Source organism: Armigeres subalbatus, chromosome 1 (genome assembly GCF_024139115.2).
Source record: "Armigeres subalbatus isolate Guangzhou_Male chromosome 1, GZ_Asu_2, whole genome shotgun sequence".
Classification (NCBI taxonomy): Eukaryota; Metazoa; Arthropoda; class Insecta; order Diptera; family Culicidae; genus Armigeres; species Armigeres subalbatus.
In genome coordinates, this window is record NC_085139.1 from 251,853,542 (window position 1) to 251,871,672 (window position 18,131).

The window sequence follows — 18,131 nt, forward strand, 5'->3', positions numbered from 1 at the left end:
ACGCCTCCGCCGCCGGCGATTTAGGGTCGGCGCGCCGCTGATCATAATTTTGCCACGCCAATGACTAATCGCAATGAAAAATTCAATTAACTTGAGTCGAGTCGAGAACGAAACACTGAAGATGGCCTAACAGTTGAGATCGAAATACGTATCGTTAAAGCAATACAAGTTGGTGGAATTAATTGGAATAGTACTAACCTCGTCTATGATGTTGAGGTAAACTCGGCAGAATTAAATTTCAAATCTTCCTCAAGTGGTCTCGGTGTCTCTAAGTCGGTGTAGTGACATGCATTGTCTTGGTTAATGAAAAAGTTGGTTGATTAGATTGAGAGTTTGAATGAGGCTTTATCTAGTAAAATAATACATATGTAAATTGTTTAACTGGTTTTTGGAATTCGTCTAAGTCAGGGCCTCATTCAGTCGGGCACCTAAACTTGTAGGAGACTCCTAAAATATGTTTGTTGTGGTACATAAGCTTTTGCTCAAAGCGCCCCCTCCAATTCTTATAGGATGCGACAATGCAATGGTGTAGGCAAATCATTACAGTTCAGGAATATCAAGTTAAGTAGCACATTCATTATCTTGACAATATTTTCTTTTTTATTTATCAAAATCAACCAGGCCAGTTTTCTTTGTTTTTAGATTTGCGCCATTAGGACAGTTGACTTATTTGGCAAAATTTAGCAAAATAATTAAATCCCTACTGTGAATGCTTTCCCGATTCTTTTTTATTCCGTGTAACTAATTTTTATTTTGAAATCATTTTTGAATATGATTGACAAAATCACTTGGTATATTGCGAACATCAGTTGAAAACCCTTTTCTTTTCTTATTAACTGCCACCTCGCCGCGTAGTATTTAGTAAAATTATTTAGATGAAACGCCAGGAGTTTCAAACATTACAAAATTTTATTTTATTGTGTAATAGTTTATAGTGAAAGCTCTAGGAAAAGTTTCTTCAAAAACTTCCAATTCCAGGAATTCCTGGGAATAATTGAAAAAGTATCGTTTCGACATTCATTTAAGATTTCCTTCGGAATTTCTTCCAGAGATTCCTTCGGAAAATATTCCAGAAATTGCTACGGAAATGAATCTATAAGTTTCCTTTAAAAAAAACTTAGAAAATTACTTCAGAAATTCTTCCGGAAATTTCTTTATATATTTCTTTGGAAATTCCTTACGAAATTTCATACGATTTCTTCAGAATTTCCATTACCGATTTCTGTAGATAATCCTTTGCGAATTTTATTCGGAATTCTTCAAGGAATACATACGAAAATGTCTGCACGAGTTCCTACGAAAATTCCGTTCAGACTCCTTAAGGAATTGCTTCAGAAGTTTATTTAGCAATTCCTCCGGAAATTCCTTGAGAAATTCCGTTAAGAGTTTTTCCAAAAAATGCTTACAAAATCCTTCATTTTTTAAAAGCAATACCTTTAGAAAATTCCTTGAGAACTCCTTCGGAAATTCATCTTTTGAAATTTCTTTGGAAATTATTTCATGAATTCCTTAAATAAATTCTTCAAGATATTAAATAAGAAATTCCTTCGAATTTTCCCTGAGGTATTTCTTCACAATTACTTCAAGCAATTCCTTAAAAACATTCTCCGGGAATTCTTTCAGAACTTCCTGCAGGAATTCCTTCGAAAATGCCTTCATGAGTTCTTTCTGAAAATCTTTCAGTAATTCACTGATTTTTTTCAACAATTCTTTCTGAAAGTCTTTTAGGGTTTATCATTACAAAAAAATATATAGCTAAGAAGTAATTTTTAGATTATTTAATCAAGTGAATTTTTGGAGGAGTTTTTGAAGAAAATTATGGAGGGTTTTCTACAAGAATTTCCAAATTAACTTTTCAAGGCATTTCCAAAAAAGAACCTGAATTTTGAAATCTGAAATCAGAAAATTGATTTTCGAAAATAATTCCTTAAAGAACTGTTAAGAGTTTTTGAAGGTATTTCTAGAAGACTTCCCAAAAATATTCCTAGAAGAATTTTTAGAGGGATCCATAAACAAATTTTTGAAGAATTTTTTGGAGGAGCTTCCAGAGGTATTTCTAATAGTGCCTACTGGCATTTCTGAAGTAAAATCTAGATTTCTCCAGGAATTTCTTTGGACTTTTTTTTTTTTAGTAATTTATTCACAATTTCCTCCAGAAAATCCTTTTTTTTTCGATTCGTCCGGTAAGTCCCTCGGAAATTGCCTCAAGGAGCCCTACAAAAACTCCGGAAACGAATTCCAGAAAGTCTTTCAGAAATTATTTCGGAATTTTCTTCACGTATTGCTTCACAAATTTGTATACAAACCTTGGGAAATTCGTTGAGGTATTCTTCAAAAAGTACCTTCAGAAATTCTTCTGAAAACTCATTTGGAATTCTTTGCAAAGTTCTTGGGCGAATTTCTAAGAAATTCCTTAAGTATTCCTGAACAAGTTCCTGGAAGAATATCCTGAAGAACAAATCTCTTGACTCTTGACATTCCGTCAAGAGTTCGTTCAAAAATCCCTCTAGCATTTATTTTTAGGAAATAAATCTAGAAAAAAAAAATGTTGAAATTTCCCAAGCTATTCCTCCAAAAATTCAAAAAAAAGTTTTTTAAGAACTATTTCAAATCTTCCCTCAGGAATCCTTTAAGAACTTCTACCAGGATTTGTTTTAGGAAATTCCTTTGGACAAACTTCATGAATTCCTTACCAAATTACATCCTCCATGCTTCACAAAATCCTCTCGAATATGCCTTCCGAAAATCCTTCACAAGTTTTTTGAAATATCATCAGAAAATATTTAAGAAGATCCTTCAAAAATCCGTTTTAGAATTCCTTCAAAAAATTACTAAAAATTCATTCTGAAATTCATTTACGGATCCCTTCGCAAATTCCTTTAGGCTTTGAAAATTTGCAAAAGTTGAAATTTTTTTAGGATTTTTTTTAGAAATTACTTCGGAAATTTCTTAGAAATTTCTGTAGGGGTTTCTTAGCAAGCTTCTTGACAATTTTTCCTTAAATTCCCATAGGAATTCTTTCAGAAGAACCTTAAGCAATTGCTTGGAAAATTCTCAGGGTAATCTTCAGGAAATTCCTTCCATTTTCCTCGGGAATTACTTTACAACATTCTCCATTACTTTTGATTTTTTTTCGTCTTTAAAAAAATGGAAATTTCTCTGATAATTGCATTTGAGATGCATTCGGAAATTCTGTTAGGAATTTTTCTTTAAATTGTCTGTCTTCCGGAAATTCCTTCAAAAAGTTTGCCGAAAACGCATTCCCAAACTCTTTCGGGCCTTACATCAGGAATTCTCTCAGAAAGTCCTTTAGGAATCCTTTCGAAAATTCTTCACGTAATTCCTTCGGAAATACTTCTACGAATACCATCGGAAACTATTTCATTCCTTAATAAATTTCGAATGAATTCCAGCAGGAATATTGTATGATTTTACTAAAGAGAACGTAAATGGATTTTCGGAAGAATAGCTATATGAGTTTCCGCAGAAATTCTCATAGGATTTTGCCAAGACGAGCTCGGTGATCTAGTGGCTATCGCTTCTGTCTTATAAGCAAGAGATCGTGGTTCAATTATAGGCTCGTCCCATTCCTACTTTGTATTTCTCTCCAGTTTTTTTATCTGTATTTCACGTTCTACCAAAACGATTCCTACCAATCGATTCCACACTAACAATTCCAAAACCCCCTGTGGCACCTATGAGTAGAGTTCTCTGCATCTTTCTTAAGTAGGTGTTCAACTAAACGATGGTTTCTGGGGCCCTCCTTAGCTTAGCGGTAACACGCTCGGCTATAAAGCAAGAACCTAGCAGTTAATAACTGTGGAAGCGCAAACACTAAGCAGCGAGGCGGCAATGTCACAGAGGGGGATATAATGCCAATAAGAAGAAGAAGAAGAAGTCCAACTAAGAATCCTTCCTCTTCCTCAGCATTCGCAAGGACGTGGCCAGAACAGACCTCACCTGTTGAATAGTGCCTTGCTTCCATCTAAGAGATAGTGATTAGTCTCTTACAAAAGACTATGTTTGTACCAGCTACGAATTTGTGCGAATTGCTCAATGCCAACGCTAAATTCTCGAGGAATGAAATTTCCCAAGTAATTAGGAGTTTCAAAACAAAATCTCGTTTTCCTTCAAAAATTCTTTCAGAAACTCTGCCAAGAACATTTTTGGCACATTAAACCACTTTCAAAAATCCACGGTAAAATTGACTTTTGACGCCGCTTCACGCCGCCGATGAAAACCAACGGCACGCCACCGTGACGCCGCCGCCGCCGGGGCACAAGTGACCACCACGCCACCGCCGCCGATTATATGACCGGCGCACAGGTCTAATCAACTATAAGGGATGAAAATATGTATTGAGGTTTGTTTTTAATCCGAAACTTTTTTTTTGCCTATTTTCCAGCAACTTTGCATTTTACAGCGTACAGTTTAGGGAAGTTTTTTGACGTGACACGATTAACGGATTTTTCCGCTTTGTATTTGAAAATCTTACCAACTTTCGTCTTTTTTCTCTTTACAGATTTTTCTCAACGGTTAGCGGAACAATTTTTGCCTAAGACCGCCTAAAAGAAGAAACGCACCGGCGGCGCAATATTTGCCTTTGGACAAGGTTGTGCTGAAATTGCGTCTCAATTGAATCCGAAGCCCTATCGGATTGGCGTAATTTCCTGCTAAATCAATCTTTCCCCAAAACGGAGCGGGTGAGAGGAAAGAAATTATTCAGGTGTGAATTTTCCGCATATTTGTTTACATCATCGTCGTCGGCGTCGCCAGTTTTCCAATCACCGAAAGCGCATTAGTAGTACCAACAACAGTGAATGACGCTTCGAGCACAGTTAGTTGTGGTGGGTGGCTGAAGTGAACCAGCCAGTAGTGCCGAAACCCATCTAGGGAGGGGGTCGCAAAGTGATCGAAACTCTTATGTTTCACGTGTTCGTGGTGATGGATTTGTGTTGAAGAATTGCAAGCACATAGTTACCAACCAGCTCTGCAACGTGAGAAGGAAACACCTTGCAATCGGCAAACGAGCGAGCCGCGCCAGGTCGCGGGAAGGTGAGCCAACAGCAACCACCAGCGTGCACCGTGTTCTGTTGTTGGTTGAATGAGCTCGCCGCAAGAAGAAGGTGTTTTGTGAAGTCTTGCAGGGTGCCTAAATTTAGTTATCCATCGGGGTCCGGTGACGGTGCAAAAGTCACAGTTTCATGAACAGCCGCGTGCTGGTTCGTTCTGTTGGAAGTTGTGTGAAAATATCCATTTTTGTTTTAGCAGCAGCGGTAACGCGAAGAGAAGGGCGGAAGAATTTTCATCAAAACAACGCTGCTTGAATTGCTTGGGAAAGTGTAAAAAGTGTGTGAGCTGAAGAATAACAGAAGCCGCACGACCTCCCGCTGAAAGCGAAGCTGAGAACAGGGTGAAGATTTTCATTCATGATTTTTCTTGGCTCTGGTAATTCGTGAAGGTAATACGTTTCGATTGTTTCGAACATAGCGGAGCTATTGCGACGTTCTGTGTGTGTGATTCGGTTCAGTTTAGTTTTGTGGAGCTGCTGCCGCGAGATTTGATAAATTAGTGTTTTCTCAAGGCGTGATGTCAACTGATTATGGCTGTCCCATTCGAGGTGAGTTATTTTTGGGGTTAGTAGGTTTTGATTTTTGGCTGGCGTTTCGGTATCTTCGATGTTTTTACCCTTTGTCAGACGCACAACAATTTTCAAGACGAACCGGTGTTCTAGTGATTACCGTTTCTGTATCGCGTGTTCAATCTCAGGTTCATTCTTTTAATAAATAAATGATAGGTAAATAGACTACAATACTTTCAATATAGGTTTATTAACTCATCTGAATTATTTTGTACTTGCTACAAGCGCAATTGAACAAAGATGAAAAACTTCTTTTCGCTGTTACCTGTCGCATGTTTTTGGAGATTTGGGATTAGATTTACCTAATATGTAGTCAATCCAAGCTAAGCTCTATTTCAGCCAAACAACAATTTATTATGGTTGCATTTTGCGCCCAAAGCACACCTTAGGACTGTTGAACTGTCGATAATGCAGCAACAGCAGTCGAAGCCCTCTTGCACGCATAGTTGACATGGCTGCCGAAGGTCAGCATGTCGTCTATTATGACCCCAAGGAGCTTCAAACTTTGCTTTGATGTGATCGTGACTTCACCCACATGAATCACTGCATGTTGTACCGTCTTGCGGTTGTTGACGATAAGCCCTTCGTCTTATGTTGAGCGAGCTCCAGGTCTCAAGCGCTCATCCAATCCACCTTCGTGCTGATCGTGTGCTGGGGTCAGTTCTACCTCAAGAATTGACTCCCCGTAGACCTCTAAGGTTACGTCATCGGCGAAGCCGACTATCTTAACACCAGGAGGGAACTTTAGCTTCAGAGCCCCGTCAATCATAAGGGCCCAGTATTGAACCTTGCAGAACTCCTGCGGTAATAGGAACGCTTCTCTGACCGACATCGATCTCGTAAATAGTACACGGTTCTTGAAATAGCTTTACAAAATCCGATACAGGCCTAGCGGCAGGCTAAGTCGGTTTAACGAGAACGCGATGGCATCCCAGCTTGCGCTGTTGAATGCGTTCTTCACATCAAGTGTCACTAACGCACAGTATCGAATACCTCGCCTTTTCTGTTAGATGACTATCTCGGCGGTCTTTACCACCGAGTTAATAGCGTCCAACGTGGACTTACCCTTGCGAAAACCGAACTGATTGCATGACAGGCCATTCGTACCCTCTGAGTACGGGGTCAGCTTGTTGAGGATAATCCTCTCTAGCAACTTGTACGTCGGGTCTATAAGATTGGTCTATGCGCCGATGGGTCGCCCGGCGGCTTCCCAGCCTTCGGCAACAACACTAATGTCTGCCTTTTCCATCTTTTGGGGAATTCAAGGCGTCATCAAGGCGTCTCTGCATAGTTAGTCTGAACATGTTCGGGTTCGTAATGATTGCTGCCTTGAGAGCGCTGTTCGGAACTCCATCAGGTCCTCGAACTTTGTTCGTTACCAGGAATTTGGCCACCCCGAATTACTCTTCGTTTGTCACCGTAGCCACTATTGCGGCCGCACCCATTTTGCCTTACGGTGCAGAAGACCAGGAACTTGTGGCTCGGGACTGGAAACGTGCCTCGATAATCTTCGCCAACCTATCTGGAGATCGTTTGGGAGGGGGGGGGGGTTGGGTCAATAGCCCCCTTGGCCATCAGTATCCTGTAGGCGTCACATCACGGATTCGTGTTGGTTCCTTCGCATAGGTTCACCTTCACCAGAAAACCCCGAACCTCGGATGTTTCACGCCATAATTGATCTTAAAGCGAATTGTTAGATGATCACTAATGGTGTAACCCTCGTCCACCTTCCAGTCCAAGTCTGGTGCCAGACCAGGACTGACAAACGTTACGTCAATCCATGACCCCGTTCCTTCTGAACGTGCTAGCGGGACCATCATTGACTAGCACTGCGTCGAGCTTCGCTAGCATCAAATGGAGTTATGCACACGTATCTTGTTACAACCTGCGAAACATAGCGACTTGCAGTTCCATGTTCCGAGTTTCCAATATTGCTCGTAATTATTGGTTTTACAGGCGGCTTATTGGGCCTGCGCAAACCTCCTGTCTCGTCAGAGGGCCGTCGTTTTAGGTCTGTTTTGTGTCCCACCTGACACCAGGACTTGGGCTTGTGCGCTTTGAGCGGCACACGGTCGCTTTGGTGGGGCCTACTTGCGGATACATGCAGCTTTTTATAGGAGTTTAACAGGGCCCACTGTCAAACCCCACCACATCCTAGGCAAGCCCCACAACTTGCAGATGGCCTGGGGAGGGATCGTCAAGCCCTTGGACGTAGTTTCTGCTGCCCGCATGGGCCGTAACGCCGTAACGAAGTCAGTTAATGTTTAATTAGCCTTAATAAAATTAATTCACATCAAACCACAGTTGCAGACAGACGTGTTTTCAGTATACCGGTACGATTAACTTTTCTAGCGATGCCAATAGGTTATGGGCCCAGCATTGGAATTAAGACCGGTGAAGTTTGAAGATATTTTTTATTGGAGAATCGAACATGCTGCTGAAAATGGAGAAGTCGTTTGCGAAACTCAACGGTACAAATTACAACAACTGGAGTTTCCGTTTGAAGCTGCTTCTGGTCAAGGAAGAATCTTGAACCATCGTAAAGGATAAGAATTTTGAACCGGAAACCACTGCCTGGAAGACTATTCGACTGCTGCGGCCAAATCTGCTGCCGAAGCACGGGAAAAGTTTGAAAAATTTCACGCCTTTTGTCGATTACATTTGGACAAAAATGGGAACATGGAAATTCGGCCCTAACGGTTTTTTTTTCCAGAAGTTGAACGATCCGCAGCCCAACAACGTGCTCGATGACCAGTTTCTGGTAGCCATTCTGTTAAGCAGCCTACCAGAGGAATACAAGATCCTCATTGTAGCTCTGAAGGCTAGGGCGGAGGAAGATCTGACGCTGACCTTGGTGAAAGAGAAGCTGATCGACAGTGCCAGAAACGGGAGAATCGGATTAAGATATACCACAGAGAACAGACATGGAGGCTCGAACAAAATTTCTTGCAAAACATGTGTAAATAAACAAACCGAACATCAACGCCATCGACGTCGACATTGCAACTCACAATCTCATTTTGACAACACGATGGCGCTGGTATGCTCTTGCATGCATAACGACACTAGCGCACAGTGGCATTTTTTGATGACGCTAGCGCTGATTCTGCACGAGATAACGTCGACATTCCAAAGTTATTTCAAAATGAACAGTAAAAAGTTATCACAACATAGCGAGTGCAACTTCAACGTCTGTTCTCTGTGGAAATACGACGAACTGGACACCGCATTGTAAGTAGGATCAAATGCGGATTCTGACAGGTAACATATGAAGATCAATGAATCACATACAGTCAGGGTTTCAATTTTTCGTTTCAGTGAGACCAACGCAAGCGTTTTTCAGGCCAAGGGAGAATCTTTTTTCGTTGTTTACGTTGAGGATCATCTTTCACCCATCAATCTTTTCTCTAGAATTTGCCTTGGAAGATAAACGAAATCTTGCCTTTTAGATGAAAATCCTTTTTCTTTTCATCACTTTTACCTCTCACTCACTTCTCGCGAAAATTATCGCAGAACAATTACAAAATTGTATGACCGCGCCGGGATTCGAACCCAGAATAGTGACAATAATACCCGTAGGGATGCGCTTACTCTAGCTACATCACCACGCTATCTGCATGAAAGCATTAAGTTATTTGTTCTACATAAGCTACTACCATTTGAATTGATGATGCCACGAAAAGTCTCGAATATGAAAGAAAAAGAGCAAACCAACGTTTGGCGGCAATCGAAGTGAGCGAAAAATGGTTATCACTCTCCAGGCTGTTTTTCTTTCCCGAAATGCGATTTCTCCCCGAAAATTTTGGTGAGGGAGCATCCTGTGCCATTTTTTTCATTAATTAATTTGAATAGCGCAATCAACAGAACAACATGAAAGCTTTTGATTGCAGTACTCAAATTAATTCATGAAAAAAATGTTTCGAAAGCGTATCGTTTGCTGGATCCAAGAAGCGGAAAATAGTCATGAGTCGCGATGTCAAGTTCCTGGATACTTGCCAACCATTAGACGAAGCTAAAATAGAAGAGTTGATGATTCCTTCAAGCATTCCTCCAGCGAACATTGAAGTGCATGATGAACCCATCGTACCAGACTCCAATCCGATGACAACGATGAATGGGACGATCCAGTGAATGAAGAGCTACCTAATAAAGATCAACCAAATGACATGCCAATCTGAAGGTCTGAAAGAATCAATTGAGGTAAGCCACCGAGCAGGAATGCGTGTGTAGCTACCGCTGGTTCAGGAGGAGCCGAAGAGTTTCAAAAAAGCAATGTCCAGTTCCCAAAGCAACCAGTGGAAGTTCTACCTGAAGGTAAGCTGTAAAAAGGCATTTAAGATGCGTTACAGAATGGCGAAGTAATCCGATACAAGGCGCGATTGGTAGCTCAAGGTTTTAGCCAACGCTATGGAACCGACTAGGACGAGGTGTTTGCGCCGGACTGGACACTGGATACGGTAAGCAAAACGAAAATTCCATTCCTGTTCCGGACTACAACCAGTACTAGAAAGTGGTAGGACAACAACTTATATCGCAGTGGACGCCCATCCAGATATAGCTGCAGCGATTTCCAATATTAGTCGAAAGGTTTCCTGTCCCACCCAGCAAGATTGGACTGAGCTGGAACGTATGGTTCGGTATTATTATTAATATTATGATTAATTTTCAATAGGTGAAATAGACACCCCAATGACCGCTATCTTAAAATAAATACATTAACTACGTACATACGTTAGCTTATAGTCAAGAGCGAAAAATATGCTGAAAATTACACTTATTTGTTTCTCGCGACACATTAAAATCAAACACAGAATAACACGTATTGAATAAACGGGACATGCTTCGGACCGGCTCATGTAGTCCATAGTTAGTTCTGGCTGCAGGGAGATTGATGAACGAGTGTGATCGGAGATTACGGCGGCGAGTGTTGATGTCCAGCAAGCTGAGCAACGTCAGGCAGTCAATGTTTTCTCGCAGAAGATCGCCGATGAAGCAGACCTCAGCCACGTTACGCCTTGCATCAAGAGAGTCGAGGTTAATAAGCTGACAACGGCTACTGTAGCTTGGTAGGTGGAGCGGATCTCTCCACCTTGGATGTTACAGAGCGAAGCGCACGAATTTTTTTTGGTAGATTCAATGCGCTGAGCTTCGTTTTGGTAATACGGAGCCCAGACAACTGACGAGTGCTCCAAGATTGGGCGAACGGTTGCACAAAACAGTGATTTCAGATAGTACAAATCCCGGAATTTCTTTGGCAAAGCGAAACAGGAAGCCTAGTTGTAAAGATGCCTTTGAAACGATATATACTACATGATCCTTGAAAGTCATTTTCTATTCGATCAAAACTCCGAGATCCTTGACTGTCGGTTCGTGTTGAAGCTGATTATCTCCCAAAGCGTAGTCGAATAGGAAGAGCGAATGTTTGCGGCCGAAGGATATGACAGAACATTTTGCGACATTTAATGTCATTCGGTTTATGCGGCACCATTCGGCAAACACTTCGAATTGTTGTTGCAGAAACATTGCATCTTGAGGATGCTTTATAGAGTAATATATCTTCATGTCGTCGGCATACGATAGTTTAAGGCATTTGAGCACAAAATTAACGTCGTTCATATACAGCAGGAATAAAAACGGACCCAAATGTGGAACGCCAGACCAAACCGGAAAGGGCAGTGAAATTAGACATGTGTGCCGGTCATATAGTCGTCGGCGGCGGTGTGGTGGACACTTGTGCCCCGGCGGCGGCGGCGTCACGGCGGTGCGCCGTTGGTTTTTATCGGCGGCGGCGGCTTGAACCGGCGTGGATGAAAAAATCAATGGCTGAAAAAGTCAATTTTACCGTGGATTTTTAAAAGTGGTTTAATGTGCCAAAAAAAATCTTGACAGAGTTTCTGAAAGAATTTCTGAAGGAAAACGAGATTTTGTTTTGAAACTCCTAATTACTTGGGAAATTTCATTCCTCGAGAATTTAGCGTTGGCATTGAGCAAATCGCACAAATTCGTAGGTGGTACAAACATAGTCTTTTATAAGAGACTAATCACTATCTTTTAGATGTAAGCAAGGCACTCTTCAACAGGTGAGGTCTGTTCTGGCCACGTCCTTGCGAATGCTGAGAAAGAGGAAGGATTCTTAGTTGGACTTCTTCTTCTTCTTCTTATTGGCATTACATCCCCCTCTGTGACATTGCCGCCTCGCTGCTTAGTGTTTGCGCTTCCACAGTTATTAACTGCTAGGTTCTTTCTTTACAGCCGAGCGTGTTACCGCTAGGATAAGGAGGGCCCCAGAAACCATCGTTTAGTTGAACACCTACTTAAGAAAGATGCAGAGAACTCTACTCATAGGTGCCACAGGGGGTTTTGGAATTGTTAGTGTGGAATCGATTGGTAGGAATCGTTTTGGTAGAACGTGAAATACAGATAAAAAAACTGAGAGAGAAATACAAAGTAGGAATGGGATGAGCCTATAATTGAACCACGATCTCTTGCTTATAAGACAGAAGCGATAGCCACTAGATCACCGAGCTCGTCTTGGTAAAATCCTATGAGAATTTCTGCTGAAACTCATATAGGTATTCTTCCGAAAATCCATTCACGTTCTCTTTAGTAAAATCATACAATATTCCTGCTGGAATTCATTCGAAATTTATTAATGAATGAAATAGTTATGGTATTCGTAGAAGTATTTCCGAAGGAATTAAGTGAAGAATTTTCGAAAGAATTCCTAAAGCACTTTCTGAGAGAATTCCTGATGTAAGGCCCGAAAAAGTTTGGGAATGCGTTTTCGGCAAACTTTTTGAAGGAATTTCCGGAAGACAGACAATTTAAAGAAAAATTCCTAACAGATTTTCCGAATGCATCTCAAATGCAATTATCAAAGAAATTTCAATTTTTTAAGGACGAAATAAAAATCAAAAGTAATGGAGAATGTTGTAAAGGAATTCCTGAAGGGAAATGGAATGAATTTTCTGAAGATTATCCTGAGAATTTTCCAAGGAATTGCTTAAGGTTGTTCTGAAAGAATTCCTATGGGAATTCCAGGAAAAATTGTCAAGAAGCTTGATAAGAAACCCTTTAAGGAATTTCTAAGAAATTTTCGAAATAATTTCTAAAAAAAATCCGAAAGAAATTTCTAAGCAAATTTTCAAAGCCTAAAGGAATTTGCGAACGAATCCGTAAATTAATTTTAGAAGGAATTTTTAGTTAATTTTTGAAGGAATTCTAAAACGGATTTTCGAAGGATCTTCGTAAATATTTTCTGATGATATTTCAAAAGAAATTTGTGAAGAATTTTCGGAAGGCATATTCGAGAGGATTTTGTGAAGCATGGAAGATGGAATAAGGTAAGGAATTCATGAAGTTTGTCCAAAAAATCCTGGTAGAAGTTCTTAAAGGATTCCTGAGGGAAGTTTTGAAATAGTTGAAGTAGTTGAAGTAGTTATTTTTTTCTAGATTTATTTCCTAAAAATAAATACGATCCCTAGAGGGATTTCTTAACGAACTCTTGACGGTATGTCCCATGTCTTGGAGAAATCTAAGATTGCCGGAAGTTCCTTCAGGAGTGGCTTGTTCAGGAATTTCCTTGAAATCCGCCCAAGAACTTTACAAACAATTCCAAAAGAAAAATTTCTGAAGGTACTTTCTGACGAACACCTCAACGAATTTCCCAAGGTTTGTATACAAATTTCTGAAGCAATACGTGAAGAAAATTCCGAAAGAATTTCTGTAAGACTTTCTGGAATTCGTTTCCGGAGTTTCTGTAGAGCTCCTTGAGACAATTTCCGAGGGAATTACCGGACGAAGCGAAAAAAAGGATTTTCTGGAGGAAATAGATTACTGAAAAAAAAAGTCCAAAGGAATTCCTGGAGAAATCTAGATTTTACTTCAGAAATGCCAGTAAGCACTATTAGAAATACCTTTGGAAACTCCTCCAAAAAAAATTTCTCTAGGAATATTTTTGGGAAGTCTTCTAGAAATACCTTCAAAAACTCTTTTAACAGTTCTTTAAGGAATTATTTTCGAAAATCCTTTCAGGTTCTTTTTTGGAAATGCCTTGAAAAGTTAATTTGGAAGTTCTTGTACAAAACCCTCCATGATTTTCTTCAAAAACTCCTCCAAAAATTCACTTGATTAAATAATCTAAAAATTACTTCTTAGCTATATTTTTTTTAATGATAAACCCTAAAAGACTTTCAGAAAGAATTGTTGAAAAAAATCAGTGAATTACTGAAAGATTTTCAGAAAGAACTCATGAAGGCATTTTCGAAGGAATTCCTGCAGGAAGTTCTGAAAGAATTCCCGGAGAATGTTTTTAAGGAATTGCTTGAAGTAATTGTGAAGAAATACCTCAGGGAAAATTCGAAGGAATTTCTTATTTAATATCTTGAAGAATTTATTTAAGGAATTCAAAGAAATTTCCGAAGGAGTTCTCAAGGAATTTTGTAAAGGTATTCCTTTTAAAAAATGAAGGATTTTGTAAGCATTTTTTGGAAAAACTCTTAACGGAATTTCTCAAGGAACTTCCGGAGGAATTGCTAAATAAACTTCTGAAGGAATTCCTTAAGGAGTCTCAACGGAATTTTCGTAGGAATTTCTGCACACATTTTCGTATGTTTTCCTTAAAGAATCTACATAAAAATGAATTTCTGTCTGTCTGAACCTTATAGACTCGGAAACTACTGAACCGATCGGCGTGAAAATTTGTATGGTGGGGTTTTTGGGCCCGGGGAAGGTTCTTAAGATGGTTCGAGACCCCTCCCCGCTCTAGAAGGAGGGGCTCCCACACAAATGGAACACAACTTTTTGCATAACTGTCTCTGATCATAAATCAATTTTAGGCGAAACGTAGTTCGTCGGGTCTGCTAGTTCCGAATAAAATTCGCAAAGGATTATCTACAGAAATCGGTAATGGAAATTCTGAAGGGAATCGTATGAAATTTCGTAAGGAATTTCCAAAGAAATATATAAAGAAATTTCCGGAAGAATTCCTGAAGTAATTTTCTAAGTTTTTTCAAAAGGAAACTTTTAGATTCATTTCCGTAGCAATTTCTGGAATATTTTCCGAAGGAATCCCTGGAAGAAATTCCGAAGGAAATCTTAAATGAATTTCAATCAAAGGTAATTGCCTATTTCCGGGGATTAAACCACCCGACTTGGACGTTAATTTACAATGTTATGGAAACTCATATGTGAATATGTACGTTATGTGGAAGATATTGATTTGAAAAATGTATTGGAGGTAACCACTTTCCCTTCGATGGGACTCGAACCCATGACCCTACAGTACGCTAGACTGGTGCTTTAACCAACTAAGCTACGAAGGACCTCCGTCGGCCTTCGCAACCTAGTGGCTACTGAACGAGCTCGAGATTCCCAAATTGGACGCATAGTCAAATCACTCGCAATTCATTTCTCAAGCCAATACTTCCACATGTGTATTGTACACGTCCACATTAGAGGAGCGTGAGTATTTAGAATGTCTGGCGGCTATACACATTCTTCATCAGCAACGGTACTGATCAAGTGAGGTTGTGTAAGCTATTTGCCAGTCGGTCGTCAAGCTCAGACCCGACTGTAGGGTCATGGGTTCGAGTCCCATCGAAGGGAAAGTGGTTACCTCCAATACATTTTCCAAATCAATATCTTCCACATAACGTACATATTCACATATGAGTTTCCATAACATCTTAAATTAATGTCGAAACGATACTTTTTCAATTATTCCCAGGAATTCCTGGAATTGGAAGTTTTTGAAGAAACTTTTCCTAGAGCTTTCACAATAAACTATTACACAATAAAATAAAATTTTGTAATGCTTGAAACTCCTGGCGTTTCATCTAAATAATTTTACTAAATACTACGCGGCGAGGCGACAACATCCCCAACAATGGCAGTTAATAAGAAAAGAAAACGGGGTTCAACTAGGGTGACCATATGAAATTTTCCCAAAGGAGGACAATTCACCCGAATCGTAGTGAAAAAGGAGAACATTTGATCAAAAAGGAGGACATAAAAAACATCTAAGGTACACCGGGGCAAGTTGAAATGCGGGGTAAGTTGAAACAGAAGCTGTAATTCAGAAAGGAAATGACCAAATGTTCTGATAATTTTTTTCATCAAACTACTCGCCTAAACGCATCTTCTGACTGCCATTCCCGAAAGATTGCAGCTTTCAAAAGCAATCCCTGCCATTGTTTATTTTTCGCCCTTTGCAAAATCCAAACCAACTATTTGACGTGCCAATGAAACAGGTCTCAAAACGATGTTTGGAAGAGTTTTTTCATCAAATTTTCACGGGAGGTAATCATTCAATGTTGAATAAGCATAATGATTATGAAAAATCGATGAAAGACTCGTTTTAATTTTTGTATTTTGGTTGTTTGATATTGCTCTGTATGTTCAACTCATCGGGGCAAATAGAAATGCGTGGTGCGGGGCAAGTTGAAACAACAATTCAAAACGTCACCCTCGCAATTAAAAGTTTTTTTTTTCCAAAATTCAACATGGTCCGTAAATACATTCGAAAAACATAAATTTGTGAAAACATGCAAACTTCTGAACATAAATTTAATTATTTCCGCCCATTCTGTCATGAATGCAACCTTCCTACAATCTCCACTAGAATGAAAAGGGGTCATGTTTAAACTGCAGTTTTGAGATTCTTAATCTTCTGAGCACTGACTCTCAGAAAATAAAACATAGAGTATGTAAACATTTCGTTAACTCCACCTTTCACTTCCCCAGCTGCCTATTTCTCCAATCGAAGAGTTTATGAGAGATATGATGGCTGGAATTAATGTGCATTTATGAAGAAGCCACAACAGAATTGATCAACTGCGCAATATACAAGTGAACCAAATAATGAAGCATCCTGAATAGTAATCCGAGTGGTCACCAGTAGGAGAAAATCAATTTGATAAATTTTTAGCGTAGTGCGTTCTCCAGAGTTTGGTCTCTGAAAATACGCTTGTGACTTTGTTGTACACTGCCCTTATTCGCATGAGAGTTCCATGTCACTTTCGCCGACTTGAGTAATATGCCGTTGAATTTATCAAACTTATTTTACATGGAGAAATACAAAAAATCTAATAAATAGAAAAAAATTGGTTTCTTTCCAAAAAATTTACATAATATTCTTTATCCGTATTTATTGCTGTGCGACAATTATTTTTTGTGTAAAAGAGTACCTATCAAAATCTGGAATCTGATTTTGTTGCGAGTAAATATCAAGATGAGACAACAAAAGTGGGATTTGTTTTGAAATTTCTAGAACAAAGCCTACTATTTTATCAGTTTATAGGAGACAGTTTTAAGCTGATTTCTGAAAGAAAATCAAAATCGTCATAAACTTACATGTGACTCTTATGTGAATCCAGACAGTATTATAGTCCCCTTTACAAACTCGTGCTTATTGAGTCTCACTGAGTACATACATTTTGTTATTTATACGGAAAAATTAGCTTACGTCTGAATATAACGCAGTGTTTCAACTTGCCCCGATTCGCGGGGCAAGTTGAAACGATGCATGTAAAAAATAATTTAAATATAAAAAAATATTTATAAAAAAGTTTGTGTAGGTTGATTATTTTTTATGTATAATATTTGGCCCAAACTGGCAAACACCGCAAACGGATTCAAAATATATCAAAGGGTGATTTTTTTACAGCACTTCGAATTTCAACTTTGAAAAAAACGTTTCAACTTGCCCCGGTGTACCTTATCGGTTTTATTTTTAATATGATTTGTTAGACTTAGACATTAAAGTTTATTAGAAGTAGTTTTTGTAAGTCAAGGCAAATACGGCATCTTCTTCTACTTCATTAACATTACATCTTCAGATGGAACATTTCCAACCCTCATTACTCAAGTGCTTTCCAATTATAAACTGCAACCACCATCTTTAAAAGAGGGAAATGGTAGCTTCAACTAATTTTAAGATCAACAATGAACAAATGTTGAATATCCTTTTGCTGGCCTTTTCGGCGATATTACACAGAATTTTAACAGGAAAAGCTCATCGCATTGTGAACATTCAGCAATAGATAACATGTCAACATAATAGAAACAAACACAAGATGTCTAGTAGACCAGTGAAGATTTTTTTCAATGCCATTGAGAATCACAATTTAAGGCATGTGAATGGGTATGATACCGTTAACTGTACGACCATTCAACAATTTAAACAGAAGAAACCCAAAACTGTTTTGATTAGTTCAGATGTCCATTCCGTTCTAGGCATAATTTAGCGGGCAGTTTTTTGCGTCACATATTCAAGAAACATACCGTGCGATGCGTTCAAAGGGCAATTCGATTGGTGAGAAGTATAATATACTTATGCTTTTTTCCTAATTATGCAATTATGCATTTTTTCCTAATCCATTTTTTACAATTCCGATTCTTTTTTATATCTGCGACATCTGTATTACTGCAAATCACTGATTTATTTAGGATATTTACATTAAATTTATTCGAGAACTTATGAAGGAAAATA

General features: G+C 39.1%; 1 protein-coding gene across 1 annotated transcript in view; it reads left to right on the forward strand.

The window, feature by feature from the left end:
- The window catches only part of LOC134206654 (uncharacterized membrane protein DDB_G0293934), a 542,450-nt gene that overhangs the window by 33,785 nt on the left and 490,534 nt on the right, over positions 1 to 18,131 (forward strand). The window contains exon 2 of the mRNA XM_062682381.1: positions 4,523 to 5,620. The gene's annotated coding sequence lies outside the window, so the exon portion shown is untranslated. The remainder of the gene's footprint in view (positions 1 to 4,522; positions 5,621 to 18,131) is intronic.